Below are 17402 nucleotides of genomic sequence, written 5' to 3' on the forward strand. Positions count from 1 at the left end.
AGAACTAGGAGTAATTTTATTACTTTTGTGGAGTAATTGTAATGTTCCCAGCATTACTTTGGGGCGTTACTGAGGGGGGAGAGCAGGGGAAGTCTTCTGCTCCTTTGATTTGTGGATGAAATTCATGTGCCTCAAACTGGGCTTCTGTGCAACGTCGCTCTTCCCCCGTTCTCTCTGGGTAGGTAGGAGGCGACGAGGGAGGTGGAGAGTGAGATGGGGTGGAGTGGAGAAAACGTTTAAAAAAATTGATGGTGGTGGTGAAGAATGGAGTGGAGGGAAAAAGGAGTGGGAGGGCAAGAACATGGATAAAGGAGGAGAAGGAGGCAGCTGCAGAATGGAGATGCAGAACTGTGGAGGTGAAAGATGTGTGTGTGTGTGTGTGTGTGTGTGTGTGTGTGAATACTGTGTTTGCACTTAGCACACAAAGTGGCTTTCACCATCCTCTCTGGCTACTGTGCTGCATTTGCAGCATTTTAACTTTTTTGCATCTCAGGGGAAAATGTTTGCTTGGGTGAGTGTCCCTTAGTTGGTGGCAGGGCAGGGTCCGAGAGGTGGTTAAGTGAGAGAGATTATGCTGGCTGGCTGAATGGGGAGAGGTTGCACTTGATTTGACATGCAAAGATCTGAGTTGTGGCCTCTGCTCCCTCCCCACTTCCCTTACCAGCAGAGAGACCACCATAAGTATCTTATGGGTAAAAAGAATTATTCTACTACCTCTGTATGTGTGTGTTAATTTTTAATGTTGTTTTAGGCTACTTAGATGTGCAGCAGCCAAGGCCAGCACGTTGTAGGCATTTTTTAAAAAAGTAACTGAAATGTAATTGTAGTGATTACTTTTGAGCAAAAGTGAAGTAATCAGTTACTTTCGGAGCAATTGAAATTGTAACAGTAATTACTACTTTTTGGGCCATGTAATTATATCAAATTTATTACTTTTTAAAAGTAATCTTCCAAGCTCTGCATAAGATGATCCTTCAAGACTTATGCCAATGTACTTCAGAGATGGTCTCTTTCCATAGTGTTCTGTACGTATTGTGATTTCTGAGAGCTCCTTCAGTTGAATTTAGCATGCACACTGGGTACCCTTCAAACTGAGATTGCAAGGGTACCCAGAGTAGAGTTCTTGGTGGCTGACTCTCAGCTGCTGTGTAATTTACTTTCACAAGCAAATCATCAAAGCCTGAACTCTTGATATCTTTCAGAGGCCTGATAAGATTTTTTTTTACTGATATTTCACGATATAGTTTTAAGGGGGCAGATGCAGTTTTTTGTTGTTTTAGAAATAAAGAATGGATTGCGAGAAATGAGGCAGTAACTGTTCAGAGACAGGGCTTATTTCTATGGTAGTTGCAGGAAGTCCCCAGCAAGGAGGAAGGAAGATGAGGTTGAGACTGAAGTGCAGAAAATAATTCTTAGCTAGATATTTGTCTAATAGCTGGCACTAACCTTACAGGGGCGGGGAGAAGCCTCCAGTTGAAAAACGTAGAGGCAAGCTTTACATAGGAATGCTTTGTATTAGTAAGCCCTTGGTGTGGTTGTTACTATGTCTCTGAGAACCAATTCACCCTTTACATTTACTTTACAGTTGAGTTTATGTATAAATATTTGCTGCAGTGAGCATAGTAAAGGGTGAGGAGGAGAAGCCTCTGTACCTGAGTGTTTAGAAACATACCTCTTTAGCATCACCTTTAATGTCAGGATTGAGGAACCTGTGGCCATCTATACAACTCTCTTCAGCGGCAACCTGCTTGGTCAGTGGGTGGGAATTATGGAAGCTGTAGTCCAGCAACATCTGAAGCACCACAGACTCCACATTACTGCTCTACATGTTCACTACAATAACCAGCAGAACACACACAGTAAACGTCATTCTTTAAAGTGTGAATCAGACTGTGGAACAAATTATGGTCTAGTATCAGGTGCAGAAGCATGATAGGAATTTATTTTCAGCTTAAGATTGATTGAGGTGAGAACAATGAAATTCATATACTAGGGGTTTTGCCCCTGCGTGCTTTGTGCACCAACCCCACAAACCCACACAAACACACCCTGGGACTCCCAAACACATTCACCCCCACCCCACACACAGACGGACTCCAACCCCCCCCGGACTTCCAAATACTCACACATGGGCTCCCAAACACACACAGAGAGAGACTCCCAAACACACACACTCACATACCTAGGCACCCCCAAACACACACACACACACACACCAGGCACTCACAAACACATGCACAGGAATTCACAAACACACCCAGGCAACTTCCAAAATGCCCCACCACCTCAGGCAACTCCCCAAATGGCCCCCCAGGCACTTGCCGCCACCCTAATTAGGGAGCTTCCCAGCCTCCCACCTGCCTGGGCTGCTGCTGCTGCTGACACCTCAAGCACATACCTGCCTCCTGCTTTCTCACCTCTGCCACTGCCAGCCCACTCACTTCCCCTACCCACTTGCCCACCTCCCCATCTGCTGTTCTTGATTCCCTCACTCCCTTACCTTGCTTGCCTGCCATCCTGCCACTCCCTGCCCTGCCCCCATGATGACAACGTGATGGATTACAAAAATGTTATGTTAGATAAATATGTTTGAAAAGACACCTATTTGGTGTAATTAGATATTCTAACAGTTTTCTTCCTTAGCAACACCATCTAATCTACTCTAGTTTATGAATAAGAGAAAGTGGAGTGGAGGCTAAAGAAAGACCTCTCCTCCTTCTCCATTCCTCCACCACTGGAACAGCATGTAAGGAAAGAGCATAGATGGGAGGGAGGGAGGAAGAGAGAGAGGGGAAGGAGTTTGGTATTGGTAAGCAGGGATGGAGGGAATAGTTCTTCTCCAGCTCTGATTAAAATCCAATACAAGGAATGATTTTAGGAGCCATAATCCTCATTTGTATTGGAGGCTAACATTACAAGCTGCCAACATCACAACCAATGATTTCCTGCTTATAACCTCCGAAGATGCTGTTAAAGGATCATAAGTGTTCAGTTAAGAAGACAGATGAAAACTGAAAGAGAACCCTTGATTCTTAATTTCAGGTTTCATTGATTCTCTATTACTGCTGTAGTGCTTGTCCAGAAGTAAACTTTCATTGTTGAGGTTTAATTTGCTTAATGCCTAACCAGAGAAGTGTTTATAAATAATTGCTGTCATTGTCTTAACAGGTTCATATGTAATGTTTAAACCACTATACAAATGTAATTTCACTTGGTTTAGAAGAGGACAACATGAACCAAAACAGCAGAACATCAAAAGAACCTTATTCATTCAGAAAATTCAGAAACTAATTGACTTTGACAGGTTTGTGCAACAGTAACTATACTGTATCCTAACATTGCAACTGTCAGTAATCCAGAGTTCCCCCTAAGGAGTGACCCATGCAAAGTAGCAGGAATGTGTACCGCATATAGCCTGTAATCAGAGAGTAGAAGTAACTACTCATAAAGCATGTGAGAGTATTAGCAACCCAACCAGTATATTGCTAAGGGATCTCCTACTGGGAGGAAGGGTGGGATAATAAATAAATAAATAATATCTGGTGATGCTGACCTAATTTCATTTTTATCCAGCTAGCCACAGGATTGAATCATAAGCATGCTTATGATGTGCTTAGTGTTTGCAGAGGTTTTTGAGTTCCTAAAGTGGTGAGATCAGCAATAATATAGTATTGATTTCTGGTCTTGTTTTTAAAATGATGTCCTTAGTTCTGTTGACTATTGAAAGAAAATGGGCATAACTTCTTAATGCTTGATTAGTAAAGAAAGAAAATAATTAAATGGAAAAGAATAATTAAATTGCACTTTAAAGACTAAGGGCGCAATCCAGCTGCTGTTTATGCTGCGCTAGGGGGAGTTGGATATGGCGGACCTCTTGCTCAGCTGGGCTACTAAGTCTCTCATCCCGGCTCAGCCAGAGGTCCTCTGGAGAAGCCCAGCCCTGAGTAAGGGGAGCCAGTGGAAGCTGGCAGAAGGTCTGAAAAAGGGACATTCTAGGTCATGACAGAGGAGTGGCCAAGGGGGGGACTTACGCAATATCCAGGTCCTGTTCAGCTCCCTCCTGTGGCCCTCCATCCTGGCAGCTAGTACACCAGGAAAAGAGGTGGCAGAAGGAAACATGTATTTTGTTTCCTTTTGCCATACTCTGCCAGCACATCCCAGGATCCTCCCCTCCAAGAGGCCTCTGAGTGGCAGCTGGATGTGGCGGCCTCTTTCACCAGCTCCGCCTCTGCCGGCTGTGCTCCCACTGGCCTCCAGCAAGATAGATTTCTCTGCCCTTTAATTATTGTGGCATAGGTTTTCCTGGACTACACATCAGTTGGTCATGTGCTTAAAACACTGCTCTCAGCTGGCAAACACACACACACATACGCTCACATACAGAAAGAGAAAGGGTGAATGGCTGAAGGCCATGATATGAAAGTACAGTAAGCCTGCGATAGTTCTAAGCAAGCCCAAATGTATACAAAAATAGAGTAGCATTTGCAGCAGTAGTCTTAAGTAATACTGTCTTTCTACCCGTGCTATGCTAATTTCACACCTAGCGGGAAAGAAACCCACATTTTCAGATGAAGTCCAAATTGAATAGAATCAAATTTTCTGATAAATTCAGCAGTTTTTGAAACCAGTGTGCCTCCAGATGTTGTTGCACCACAACTCCCATCAGCCTCAGCCAGCATTGCCAATGGTCAGGAAGATGGGAGTTGTGGTCCAACAACATCTGGAGGCACACTGGTTGGGAAAGGGTGACTTAGAAGAAGCCTAAGTTTTGTTATTTTCAGGGGGGGGGGAGGAATGGACCTAATACGTTGGTGGTGCTTACTTTTTGTCTTTTGTCATTCCAATGAAAAATATACCCTAAGGGATCCCTAGCTCTGCTATGATGATGTCCTTCTAGCTTCTAGAGGATAAACAATAAGGAATGGCAAGAACTGATTTCACTTTTGTGTTAAAAGGAAGCCAAGGAAGTCCTCATATGAACCAAAGGGGATTAATCAAATTCAAAGACAGAGCAAGCAACTTGTAATAGCCACAATAAGCTAAATACTATAGCATTTTCATGTTCAGAGAACATAAGAAGAGCCTGCTGGATCAGAACAAAGGCCCATCTAGTCTAGCATTCTGTTCTCGCAGTGGCCAACCAGATGCCTCACAGAAGCCCTAAATGAAATAGTCCTCTCCTGATCAGGAAGGAACTGGTATTCAGGGGCAAATTGCTTTTGATACTGGAAGTATTATATAGCCATCATGGCTAATAGGCATTAACAGTCTTATCTTCCATTAATTTGTCTAATCCTCTTTTCAAGCCATCCATGGTGGTGGTCATCACAACATCTTATGATAGCAAATTCCATAGTTTAACTATGCAATGTATGAAAAAGCAGTTCCTTTTGTCTGTCCTGAATCTTCCACCATTCAGCTTCACTAGATGATCCTGGGTTCCAGTAATAGAAAAGGGAGAAAAAAATTCTTTATATCCATTTTCTCAACTCCATGCATCATTTCATAAACATGCCCCATTGCCACCACCCATTACTCATAAGAACGTAAGAAGAACTCTGCTGGATCAGAACAAAGGCCTGTCTAGTCCAGCATCCTGTTGTTGCAGCGGCCAACCGCATGCCGATTGGAAATCCACAAGCAGGACATATTCACTTTTTCCTAAACTAAGGGTGCATCCAGACTGTCAATATTTTGTGGGAGTGATTCACGTGCATATCAGAAATTTAGGTTTATGCAGTTGAAGGTTATGAAAGTGCTCTATCACCCAAGCGGAAACACACTAAAAGTCTGGGATGAATGAATGATTAATGGGAATATGTGTAAACATCCCACAAGCAAATTAGGATGAATGTTCATTGTCATACAACTACCCTTGTAAAGAAAGCAGAACAAATGCTCAATAAAGACCGGACATACTATAATCTCAGTGTCAGCTTTGTGCCAGCAATCAAATCCCTGATCATTTCAATTACCCTTTTTGGCACCTAGTGACAGTTTTCAGAGGCATGCTGTCTCTGATCCTGGAGGTAGTTTATAGCCCTTATCATGACTAATAGTCATTAGTAGCCTTATCCTCCATGATTTATCTAATCTGCTGCTCTTTTAAAGTCATCTAAGTTGATGGCCATTGCTGATCCAACTCAACACTCCTAGAAGGTACATCAAAATACCCTGTTAGGGAAACATACAGATACAGATATAGTTTCCCTAATGGAGCAAACAGCATCTAGGAGTGACTGACTTAGATTAGAAAATAGCATGAGAAAGAGTTAAGCTTTCTTCTCCTGGTATTAGTCACAATCCAAATCGGGGGGGGGGGGGAATTCCCATGATTGCTTGAGTTAGAAGATCTCCACATCTCCAACATCTCATCTAGTTTGACTCTGAGTCTGTAATAATGGAAGGAAGCTAGGACTGATTCTCACCACCTGTCCCTCTTTGGAGGGATACATAAGCCGGCTGGCTGAGGTGGCCTGGGAGACCCAGTGCCTGCAGGAAGAAGAGACCATCGCCCCAAGGGAAGGAGAGGCTGCTGCTGCTGCTGCTGCTGCTGCTGCTGCTGCTGCTGCTGCTGCTGCTGCTGCTGCGGGACCACTACCTCCACCACCCTTCCCTGTGGGACTTCTGCCTGGCAGGACCAGGCCCCAGGTACCCAGCCAGCTAGGACTGATTTTCACCACCTGTCCCTCTTTGGAGGGATACATAAGCCGGCTGGCTGAGGTGGCCTGGGAGACCCAGTGCCTGCTGCTGCTTGCTTAGCTGAGGAACACTGCTACTCTATCGCTTTTGGGCCCCTGCCGCTACGGCTACCACTACTGCTGTCTGCTTACTGTTGAGGCGTCGCTGTTGCTGCTACTCCCTGGATGTATGAGTGTATGAGTGGTCTGTATGAGTGAGGGTGTGATTGTGTACAGATTGTGAGTTTTGTTACTTATTTTTATTTTATTATGTGCCTGGGCGGGAGGATAGTGCATTGGGAGGGAGGACCAGAGGGGGCCCCTGTTAGTGTAGTGACGGGTAATGGGAGGTATGGCGTTGTGAGGAGGACATGCCAGTTAAGGGGAACTCGACCCAGACAATTGGTGGTTGTGCCGTGTTCCGGTCCTCCCCACATCCACAGGATTGCTGGTAGTTCTATCAGCCAACTCTCGGATCTCCGGATGCTGCTTCTTAATGCCAGATCGGTAAATATTAAAACCTCCCTCATCCATGATTTAATTGTGGATGAGACGGCCGATCTGGCGTTTATTACCAAGACCTGGGTGAGCGATCTGCGAGGCATCAATCTCTCCCAGCTGTGCCCACCTGGGTACTCGGTTCAGCATCTGGGTAGATCCGAGGGTTGGGGAGGGGAAATCGCTGTGGTCTATAGAAGTTCCATCCCTCTTGTTAAGCACCCTATCCAGGTGGATAATGGTCTGGAGTGTCTCCACATTGCGTTGGGTCAGCGAGACAGACTGGGAATACTGTTGGTGTACCGTCCACCCTGCTGCCCAACAGCCTCCCTAACTGAGCTGACAGAGGTGGTCGCGGATTTATTGTTGCGATCCCCCAAGCTCTTGGTATTGGGGGATCTCAACATTCATGCCGAGACCGCTTTGTCTGGGGCGGCTCAGGACTTCATGACCTCCATGACAGCCATGGGGCTGTCTCAATTTGTTACTGGCCCTACGCATATCTCGGGGCACACTCTAGACTTAATTTTTGCCACTGGACTAGGGGATGGTGATCTGGGAGTGAGGGATTTTACATCTATTCCTTTGTCATGGACAGATCACCGCCTATTGAGGTTTAGACTCACAATGTTTTCTCCCCTCTGCAAGGGTGGAGGACCAATTAAGATGGTCCGTCCCCGGAGACTTATGAATCCTGAGGGTTTTCAGAAGGCTCTAGGGAGTTTTCCGGCTGATAAAACTGACGCTCCTGTCGAAACCCTGGTCACTCTGTGGAATACGGAAATGACCCGGGCAGCTGACGTGATCGCCCCGGTGCGCCCTCTCCTTTGCAGAGCTCAATTGGCTCCTTGGTATACCCTGGAGCTAAGAGTGATGAAGCAAGAAAGGAGACGGCTTGAGTGCAAATGGAGACGAACTCCCGACGGCTGTAACCATGCACTTGTGAAGGTCTCTAACAAGCTCTATGTGAAGGCGGTGAGGGCAGCAAAGAAGCAGTACTTTGCTGCCTCCATTCAGTCATCTTCTAACCACCCAGCAGAACTTTATAAAGTTGTTCGGGGACTTTTACACTCTGGTCCTCAGAACGCAATAATACCAACAGCCCGCTGTAATGAGTTTGCGAGACACTTCCGAGATAAGATCATGAACATCCGTCGGGACCTTGACTCCAACATTGTAGCAGTTGAACCTAATGAGGTGTCCGGAGCACAGTCCTGTCCTGTTTTATTGGATGAATTTCAGTTGGTACAGCTCGAGGATGTGGACAAGGTGCTTGGACAGGTGCGGGCGACCACTTCTGCTCTGGATCCTTGCCCCTCGTGGCTAATAAAAGCTAGCAGGAATGGAACAGCCGGCTGGGCCAAGGAGGTGATTAATGCCTCTTTACGAGAGGGAGTGGTCCCACTTTGCCTGAAGCAGGCGGTGGTGAGACCGCTCCTAAAAAAACCCTCCTTGGACCCTGATAACCTTGACAACTATAGACCGGTAGCAAATGTTCCATTCCTGGGCAAGGTCCTAGAGCGTGTGGTCGCTCGCCAGCTCCAAGCTCTCTTGGATGAAACTGATTATCTGGATCCATTTCAATCGGGCTTTCGGCCAGGGTTTGGTACAGAAACAGCCTTGGTCGCCCTGTATGATGACCTCTGTCGGGAGAAAGACAGAGGGAGTGTAACTCTGTTGGTTCTCCTTGATCTCTCAGCGGCTTTTGATACCATCGACCATGGTATCCTTCTGGGGTGACTTGCGGACTTAGGAGTTGGAGGCACTGCTTGGCAGTGGCTGTGCTCCTACCTCGAGAATCGTCTCCAGAAGGTGGTGCTTGGGGAGCATTACTCGAGTCCCTGGGTACTCCAATATGGGGTCCCACAGGGTTCAGTTCTGTCCCCCATGCTCTTTAATATCTATATGAAGCCGCTGGGTGAGGTCATTAGGAGATTTGGAGTGCGTTTCCAGCAATATGCTGATGATACGCAACTCTACTTCTCCTTTTCATCTTCTTCAGGTGAGGCTGTTAATGTACTAAACTGCTGCCTGGCCGCGATAATGGACTGGATGAGAGCTAATAAACTGAGACTCAATCCTGACAAGACTGAGATGCTGTTGGTGGGGGGGCTCTCTGCCCAGATGGTTGATGTCCGACCTACCCTAGATGGGGTTACACTCCCCCTAAAGGAGCAGGTCCGTAGTTTGGGGGTCTTATTAGATCCGCTCCTGTCACTGGAGGCTCAGGTAGCCTCGGTGGCACGGAATGCGTTCTACCAGCTTTGGCTGGTAGCCCAACTACGACCCTATCTGGACAGGGAGAACCTCGCCTCAGTTATCCATGCTCTGGTAACCTCTAGATTGGACTACTGTAATGCACTCTACGTTGGGTTACCTTTGAAGACGGTTCGGAAACTTCAGCTGGTGCAGAATGCTGCGGCCAGAGTTCTTACTTGGACTAAAAAATCTGACCATATAACACCTGTCTTGGCCCAACTGCACTGGCTACCAATATGTTTCCGGGCCAGATTCAAAGTGTTGGTTCTTACCTATAAAGCCCTTAACGGCATTGGACCGCAATACCTGGTGGAACGCCTCTCCCGCTATGTACCTACCCGTTCGCTACGCTCGACGTTGAAGGCCCTTCTCCGGGTTCCAACTCATAGGGAGGCCCGGAGAGCAATAACTAGATCTAGGGCCTTCTCAGGGGTGGCCCCCGAATTATGGAATGCCCTCCCTGATGAGATACACCTGGCGCCTTCTTTGTTATCTTTTCGGCGCCAGGTAAAGACCTACCTCTTTGCCCAGGCATTTTAATCTTAATTTTAATTGTAATTGTAATCTTATTTTAATCTTTGTCTTCACCTTGTTTTTAAAATGTTTTTATAGTTGTATTGTACCCTCATTCACCTGTATTTTAATGTGGTTTTATTCAGTTGTACATCGCCCTGAGAGCTTGTCGCTAAAGGGCGGTCTAAAAGTACAATAAATAAATAAAAATAAAAAATAAAATTATATTGCTTGGGAATAATGAGAAGATTTATATTGGGATAGTGAGAGACAAAAGTAAAATGAAATGTCACAAGAATGCTAGTCTGGGCATACCCTGAATGAATCAAATTTGCTAAATGTTATTTCTAGGTCTGAATTATTGGTTGTTGTCCCGTGTGTCTTTTCGGTGTGACTTCATGAAGCCTTTGCCAAGTCCCACTGTGGCATCAATAATTTTTTTTAAAAAACAAATTAAGTCTGGGAGATGCACTAGTTAATCTTTGCTCTGCTCTGCTTGTACAGCAGCACTGTAGGAATGAAATGCTAGCTTTTGCCTAATAAACATTTATTTCAACTAGCCTACACCTTCTAAGTCAGGAGTGGGGAACCTGTGACCTTTTGGTGTTTGACCACAAGACCCATCAGCCCCAACCAGCGTGGTCAAGGGTCAGGAGTATGATGAGAGCTATAGTACAACAAATGGTCACAGGTTTCCCATCATTGCTCCTAGAGGGTGGGGTGACTTATTTTTCAATAAGCAAATAAATTGAGTAATTCATCCTTTGTTTCTTTTTTAATTTTGCCTTAAAACCCTCAGCAATATTATGGTTTGGTTTTGATGAGACTTTGTAAACATTCTCACACTGTTATGAGTGTGATTTCAATTTTATAGTTATTGTATTTAATTTTGCTTAGAAAATTAATTCTGAATGTGTTTCTTCAGTTGCATTCAAAAACAATCCTATGTTTTCTCCAGGGACCAGAAGTATAACCTTAATTACATTCTTCTTATAACAAAATACGTTCTTGTAGAGTAGGTATAAATGTTGTTTTTTATTTGTGGGTACTAGTGAATTGAAGGGACACTCAGGCTTTGAAAAATGTATTCCTTTAATCATGTTTGTCTCAAAATCTACTTTTAATGTATTATTCAAGATTATGCTCTCCTGGAAAATGTTATGTGCCTCTATATTTTCCCATTGGACAAGAGCATCACATTAAAATGACAAAGATTTAGAAATTAATGTAGATGAAAATAGATCTATGATTATATCAGAAATACATGACTACAAATGTATTCTATGGACAAAAATGAATGTTTTTTTAGAATCAAATAGGTTCCACCAATTTTGGCTCTGCTTGCAAGCCAACTATTGTTTCAAGCATAGAATCATAGAGCTGAAAACTACCTGGCATTCATGTAATCCAAAGGACAGGTTACGTGCAGAAACTGCAATGCAGGAAGCAGCTATCGCATCCCTGACAGATGGCTATCCAGCCTCTGCTTAAAGCCTCCTGTGAAGGAGAACTCACCACTTCCAAGGCAGTCTTTCAAACACTGCCAAACAGCTCTTACACTTAGGAAGTTCCTCCTAACGTTTAGCAGGCAGCAAAGCTCACCTTTCTTACACGCTGCACAGCAGAAATTAAGTAAAAGTGTCCCTTTTCTTGTCAGCAACCCGTTGCTGTTTCTGGGGAAGAGCACCAGTTGCTGTGTCGGTGTGTGTGATTAGTGTTTGTAGCTTGCAACTCCTCCTCTCCAACCCATGGCATTTATGTGCATCTCAGGACAAAACAGAAGCTTGGTTCCATTTCTCTGTCACACTGTGTCACTAGAAGCTTTTTTTTTTAATTACTCCGGTGTAATTATCATAAAGGCTTGACCTGCTGGTCACCAGAAATACCAACAGGAATGGGCTGGTTTATTGGAGTGGTGAAAATGCCTTAATTGAGTTTGAGGTCAACAGGACCAAGCAAAGTCCAAGAAGAACACATTTGCACTCTTTATCAAGGATAGTAAACAATGCAACCTTCCCTATACTTGATTGTGACCCTTGAGTACATTACCCAGTAGACTTATTACAAAGATGTTACAGGCTTAAATAGTTGAATAAAATTACAGCTATAGGAAGCCAGTTACATAGTATGATATTTGTGAGTTCAGAAATTCTAAAATGATGGCAGACATTAATCCCAATATTTCTGTTAACCCTGATTGCTGAAATGACCAATATTCCTTCCACAGTGGCTTTTCTGCAATCTCCTCTTCAGGGTATGGTTAAATAGTTCTTATTTTTAACTTTAACTTTTCTGCTTGTGAAATGATTTGGATGAATTTCATGAGCAGAAGGATGGTGACAGATGGTGAGGGAATGAGTAAGAGTAATCCATAGGTACCAAAAGGGTATAACATCTATCATATGACAGCAGAGGCAGATTGACATTCAAAACTGCAGTGAATTCACAAATTAGCCCTTAAAGTAAAGTACAAGGCAACATTAGGCTGGCTTCCTGAAAAGATGGAAGTTCCGCTGAAGCAAAAGAGGACTAAATAATGGCATGTTTCAATTTCATTCATGGTTGTGGACACTCTTGATTTGAAGTTTATACGGCTCCTGTTTCCTTGTTACCCTTGCATAGAAGCTGATTCTTCTCGATTTGCCTCTGTCACTCTGGCCTATAGCTATAGGCTGATTCACACCTGGATATAGATAATTTGATACCTCGCAGCTGAACATGTGACCTGCCCTATGAAGTAGTTTTCTGTTGATACCTCATCTTGGGTGATATCCAAACACTCTGTCATCCAGGTATTTGATCTGTAATGGCTGTTCTCATTGATGCAAATCATCATTGGATGTTATATTTATTGATAAATCTGCACATGTTGAACTCATATTTCATATCTACATTGCATATCTAATGATTGTTGGAAAATTATTGTTGGATGGCTACCAAATTCAATAGTGAAAGCAACTTTGCTGAGTTGCTGTCCACACTAACATTCATCAAAGAAGCAGCAGCAGCCGAAAGAGTGATTGTAATAGATACAACAAGTGTAGCCATATGATACAACCAACAACCTCTTCCTTTAATGATTTCAGCGACTTTAGATATTACATTCACAATTGGGATTGGCAATATCATTTATTAGAATATACCACATAGATCTTGCTCATTAATGTAGTGAGTTTCTCTGATCATAACCCATGCCAATAGTAGATACCAACCCATTACATGATCGACAGGATTTGTGTGATGAGTTCTACTTAAATTACTGGTTTTCAATGGTGGATCAGAAGGACCAATCGGTGTATCACAACCAAAGGAGGATTGCAGCAGTGGTACCACCACTATTTGCTTTTTATTTCATTTTCTTTGGGGAGAGTATTTTAAGAGAATAGGAAAAATGAGGTAAAGAAAGAGGAGGAAAAAAGAGAGAAGAGAAAACCAGAGAGAAAAGAAAAAGAAAGACATAGGAAAAATGAAAAGTGGGTCCCATGTTATATATGTGTTCAGTGTTGAGCCTTGCTGAGCCCTGGTCTGAAACAACTGAAGACAATAGAACTAAATGATACAGCTGGTGGGAGGAAGGACTTGTCTTAGGGATGCCATTTCCGATGGTGGGTATACTTTCTAGACTAGTTTCTCATTACCTGCAGAAGAACCTATGATTTTCTATCCCTTATTTTCTGGATTTACCATTTTTAGACTGCATTTCAGTGTATTAAGTATATTAAATCTAATATACCTTACCGTTCTATTAAAACAATACTCAAAGTAGCTTACAATAAAACCAAAAGCAAATACAATATAAAATTACAAAAATTACCTAGTCATCATAATTATATCAAGAACAACAATATGTTTCAGCAGCTACTCCTCTTGCTCTCTCCAGCGGAGCAGAACTGAGTTTCTGAGGCTCTGAAGGATCACTTCAAAGGGCTAGTTTCCTTTTGGCTGCCACCTGAAGGCAGTCACTTTCCAGCTAGCCACTCTTCATATCTGTGGCCTCCTTCAGGCTACCCTGGATGATGGTTCTAATTGCAGTCTGTGTTTTCATTGGCTGGCTGACCTTCCCTTAACCTGCAAGGCAATAGCAACAGGGGTGATTTTTCAATCAAGATCTTCCCACTAGTTTGTGGTGTTCATGCCTCCATTGCATTTTCTGAAAAAGGCAACCAAAATGATCAAGGAGTGGAGCAACTCCACTGTGAGGAAAGGTTACAATGTTGGGGGCTTCTTTGTTAAAAGAAAAGGTGAGTAAGGAGAAACATGATAGAGATATGGTGTGGAGAAAATAGATAGGGAGAGATTTTCCTCCCTTTCTCAAAAACTAGAACACGGGACCATCCAATGAATCTGAATGTTGGAAGATTCAGGACAGAAAAAAAAAGTATTTCTTCATACAGCACATAGTTTAACTATGGAATTCACTTCCACAAGATGTAGTGATGGCCATCAACTTGGATGGCTTTAAAAGAGGATCGGGCACATTCATGGAGGACAAAACTATTAGTGGATACTAGCCATGATGTCTATGTTCCGTGTGTCCTACCCCCACACACACACACACATCAGGGGCTGTGTCTCTGAATGCCAGTTGCTGGGAATCACAAGTGCACTCACATCCTGCTTGCAGGCTTCCCATAGGCATTTGCTTGGCCCCTGTGAGAACAGGATGCTGGACTAGATGGGCCCTATCATTGTGAGGCACTATGCAGCATTCCAGGATCTCTGTAGCCTCATACAAATCCTACTTCATCTCAGGAAATCTCCAAATCTCTTTGAGGCTCCTCAATTCATTTTGGGATTGGGGATTCACCTGAATTTGATGCATTTTTGTTTTGTTTTTGGCGAGGCATGGTACTAGGCTTATGAAATTTCTTTTCATAAATAGATCCAAATCATACATTTTCTTTTCATAAATGGATCCAAATAGATCTTTTCATAAATAGATCCAAATAGTGCAATTTTGCGTTTACATGTCAGAAATAAGTCCCACTCTGTTCAATGGATTTACTCAGGCTGAATTCCGATGGATGCTTTCCCAGGAGTAAGCCCCACTGAACACAGGGAGACTGCTTAAGTGAATGTATATAGGGTTGTTCTGCACATATGAAATTGAGAAAGAAAAGTCTAACTGTTGGAAATTGCCTGTTTTCTTTGCAGAACACACTCAGTGTTTCAAATTGATGTTGTGCTAATTAAATAACACCTACAGGAACCAGGAGCAAATTGTATTCTGTGCAAGCTACTCCTCAGGTGCTGTATGTCAATTGGTAACAGTCAGCTCATTACCCATAATCAAGTCAATATGTGTTTACAATGCTAGAAGCAGGTGGAATATCCCCACCCCCCCACTCCTGTTGCCGTTTGCAGCTAAAACAATCTTTATGTGCATATATGACTGTGTGATGTTAATGACCAAGAATTATAAATAAATGCCAGATTTTTTTATCAAGTTTACTAGATTAACTAAAACATACAACTACCCAAGAGGCATCTTATCCATCCAAGATGTGCAGAGTGTTTATTTCATCCATATAATATTCAAATCACTGTTGAGAGAAATGATGTTGAGGACCAACTAGGAAATCATACATCTGATCCTAAGTAACTGCAGTGTATAGAAATGGGTCTTTTCAGTGGGATTTTACTTGAATATGCTCAGAATAACAATACTAGGCTTGGGTCCGAACATGCATTCCATGAATGGATCAGAATTCCCTCTGAAGTCTCTGTTCTGTTACTTTATAGACAGTATGCATTTCTCCAGATAGGCAGAAACTTTAAATGAAAACAGATAATAGCAACAATCAAGGTGTGGAATCACCCCTTTTATTAGAATGGATGAACAGAATCTGAATGTAGCAACAAAGAGTGAAGAATCCCAGTGGAGGAAACTCAACCATACCTTAATATTTGGTTCAATTCACAATCTTCTTGCATTCTCAATCAACCAGTTGCATGATACTCCCTCAGTTAAATGCCAAGCAAGCTGTTTCTCATCATTCTCTCTAAACTTTTATTGAACATTTTACTTAATTTGGCCCTATTTATGCATTGGTAATGGGATTTTGCAAATATATGCAGTTAAACAGATGTATGCCTTAGAGAATAGTAAATCTGATTACCTCCAGCAAAAAGGCTAATATAACCAGAACCAAAATGTTTTGTGCATTTTTATTTAAAGCTTACTCATAATCATATTAACTTTTATATATTTATTAAGTATTTATTCCATCCTTTTTCTAAATTGCTCACAGCACTATGCATGGTCTTGGTATCCCCATCTAATCTTCACAGCAACTTTATGAGATAGGTTAAGCTGAGAGAGCGACAAGATCATCCACTGAGCTTGATGGTTGATCTGGGGTTTGAACCTGGGTCTCAAAAGAGTGTGCACTGGTGTGCATTGCTGAGACCTGGGTGGGTGAGCTGGGAAGAGTTGATCTGACCAGCTTGCCCACCTGGATACTCAGTGCAACACCAGCACAGGCTGCAAGGATGAGAGGGAGGAGTTGCTATGGTCTACAGAACTTCCATCTCTGTCACCAGGAAACCACTCTGTCTTGGAGCTGGCTATGAGGGCCTGCACCTGGTGTTGAGCCAAGGAGACAGTAAACTAGGGTTGCTGGTGGTGTACCATCCACACTACTGCCCGGCAGCTTCTCTGACTGAGCTAGTGGAGGCCGTCTTGGCTGTGGTATTGGAGGAGCCCAGAACGATAGTCCTGGGTGATTTCAATGTCCATGCTGAGGCTGCCTCTACTGTTCTGGCTCAGGATTTCATGGCCTCCATGACAACCATGGGGTTGTCTCAAGTTGCCACCAGCCCAACACATAGGGCAGGGCACAACTTTGACTTGGTTTTTGCTCCAGATGGAGGAAGGGGTGGTCTGGAGATGGGGGGTGGATGTCACCCCACTGTCGTGGTCAGACCACTTCCTGGTGAATTTCAGACTTATGTCTCCGAACCTCCCCTGCAGGAGTGATGGACAGATTAAGATGGTCCACCCCCGAAGACTAATGGAATCCACTGGATTCCTAAATTCCCAGTAGATAGAGCAAGTGACCCTGTTGAAGCCCTTGTCATGCTGTGGAACAGCAAAGCACATTGGGCTCTTGACACGGTTGCTCCCCAGCGCCCTCTCCAGCATTGTGGAGCCCGATTTGCACCTTGGTACACCAGTGAGCTAAAAGCAATGAAACAGGCTGGATGATGGCTAGGGCGCATGTGGCGAAAGACGTGCTGTGAGGCTGATCGGGCATGAGTAAAGCACCATAACCATGCCTCCTGTGTGGCAGTGAGGGCGGCAAAGAAAGCCACTTCTCTGCCACCATCTCATCCTCCAGTAGCCGTCCAGTGGAGCCTTTCCTTGTTGTCAGGGATCTGTTGGCATCAACTCCAGGAAATAGAGTTTTAGACCCTTCGGAGGCCCACTGTGAATTATTTGCTAGGCACTTT

The 17402-nt window shown here is 43.7% G+C and overlaps 1 protein-coding gene across 1 annotated transcript in view; it reads left to right on the forward strand.

Annotated features, from left to right (window-relative positions):
• The window catches only part of PTPRR (protein tyrosine phosphatase receptor type R), a 191062-nt gene that overhangs the window by 66845 nt on the left and 106815 nt on the right, over window positions 1-17402 (forward strand). The window lies entirely within an intron of this gene.

The sequence above is a fragment of the Rhineura floridana genome, chromosome 8 (assembly GCF_030035675.1).
Source record: "Rhineura floridana isolate rRhiFlo1 chromosome 8, rRhiFlo1.hap2, whole genome shotgun sequence".
NCBI lineage: Eukaryota > Metazoa > Chordata > Lepidosauria > Squamata > Rhineuridae > Rhineura > Rhineura floridana.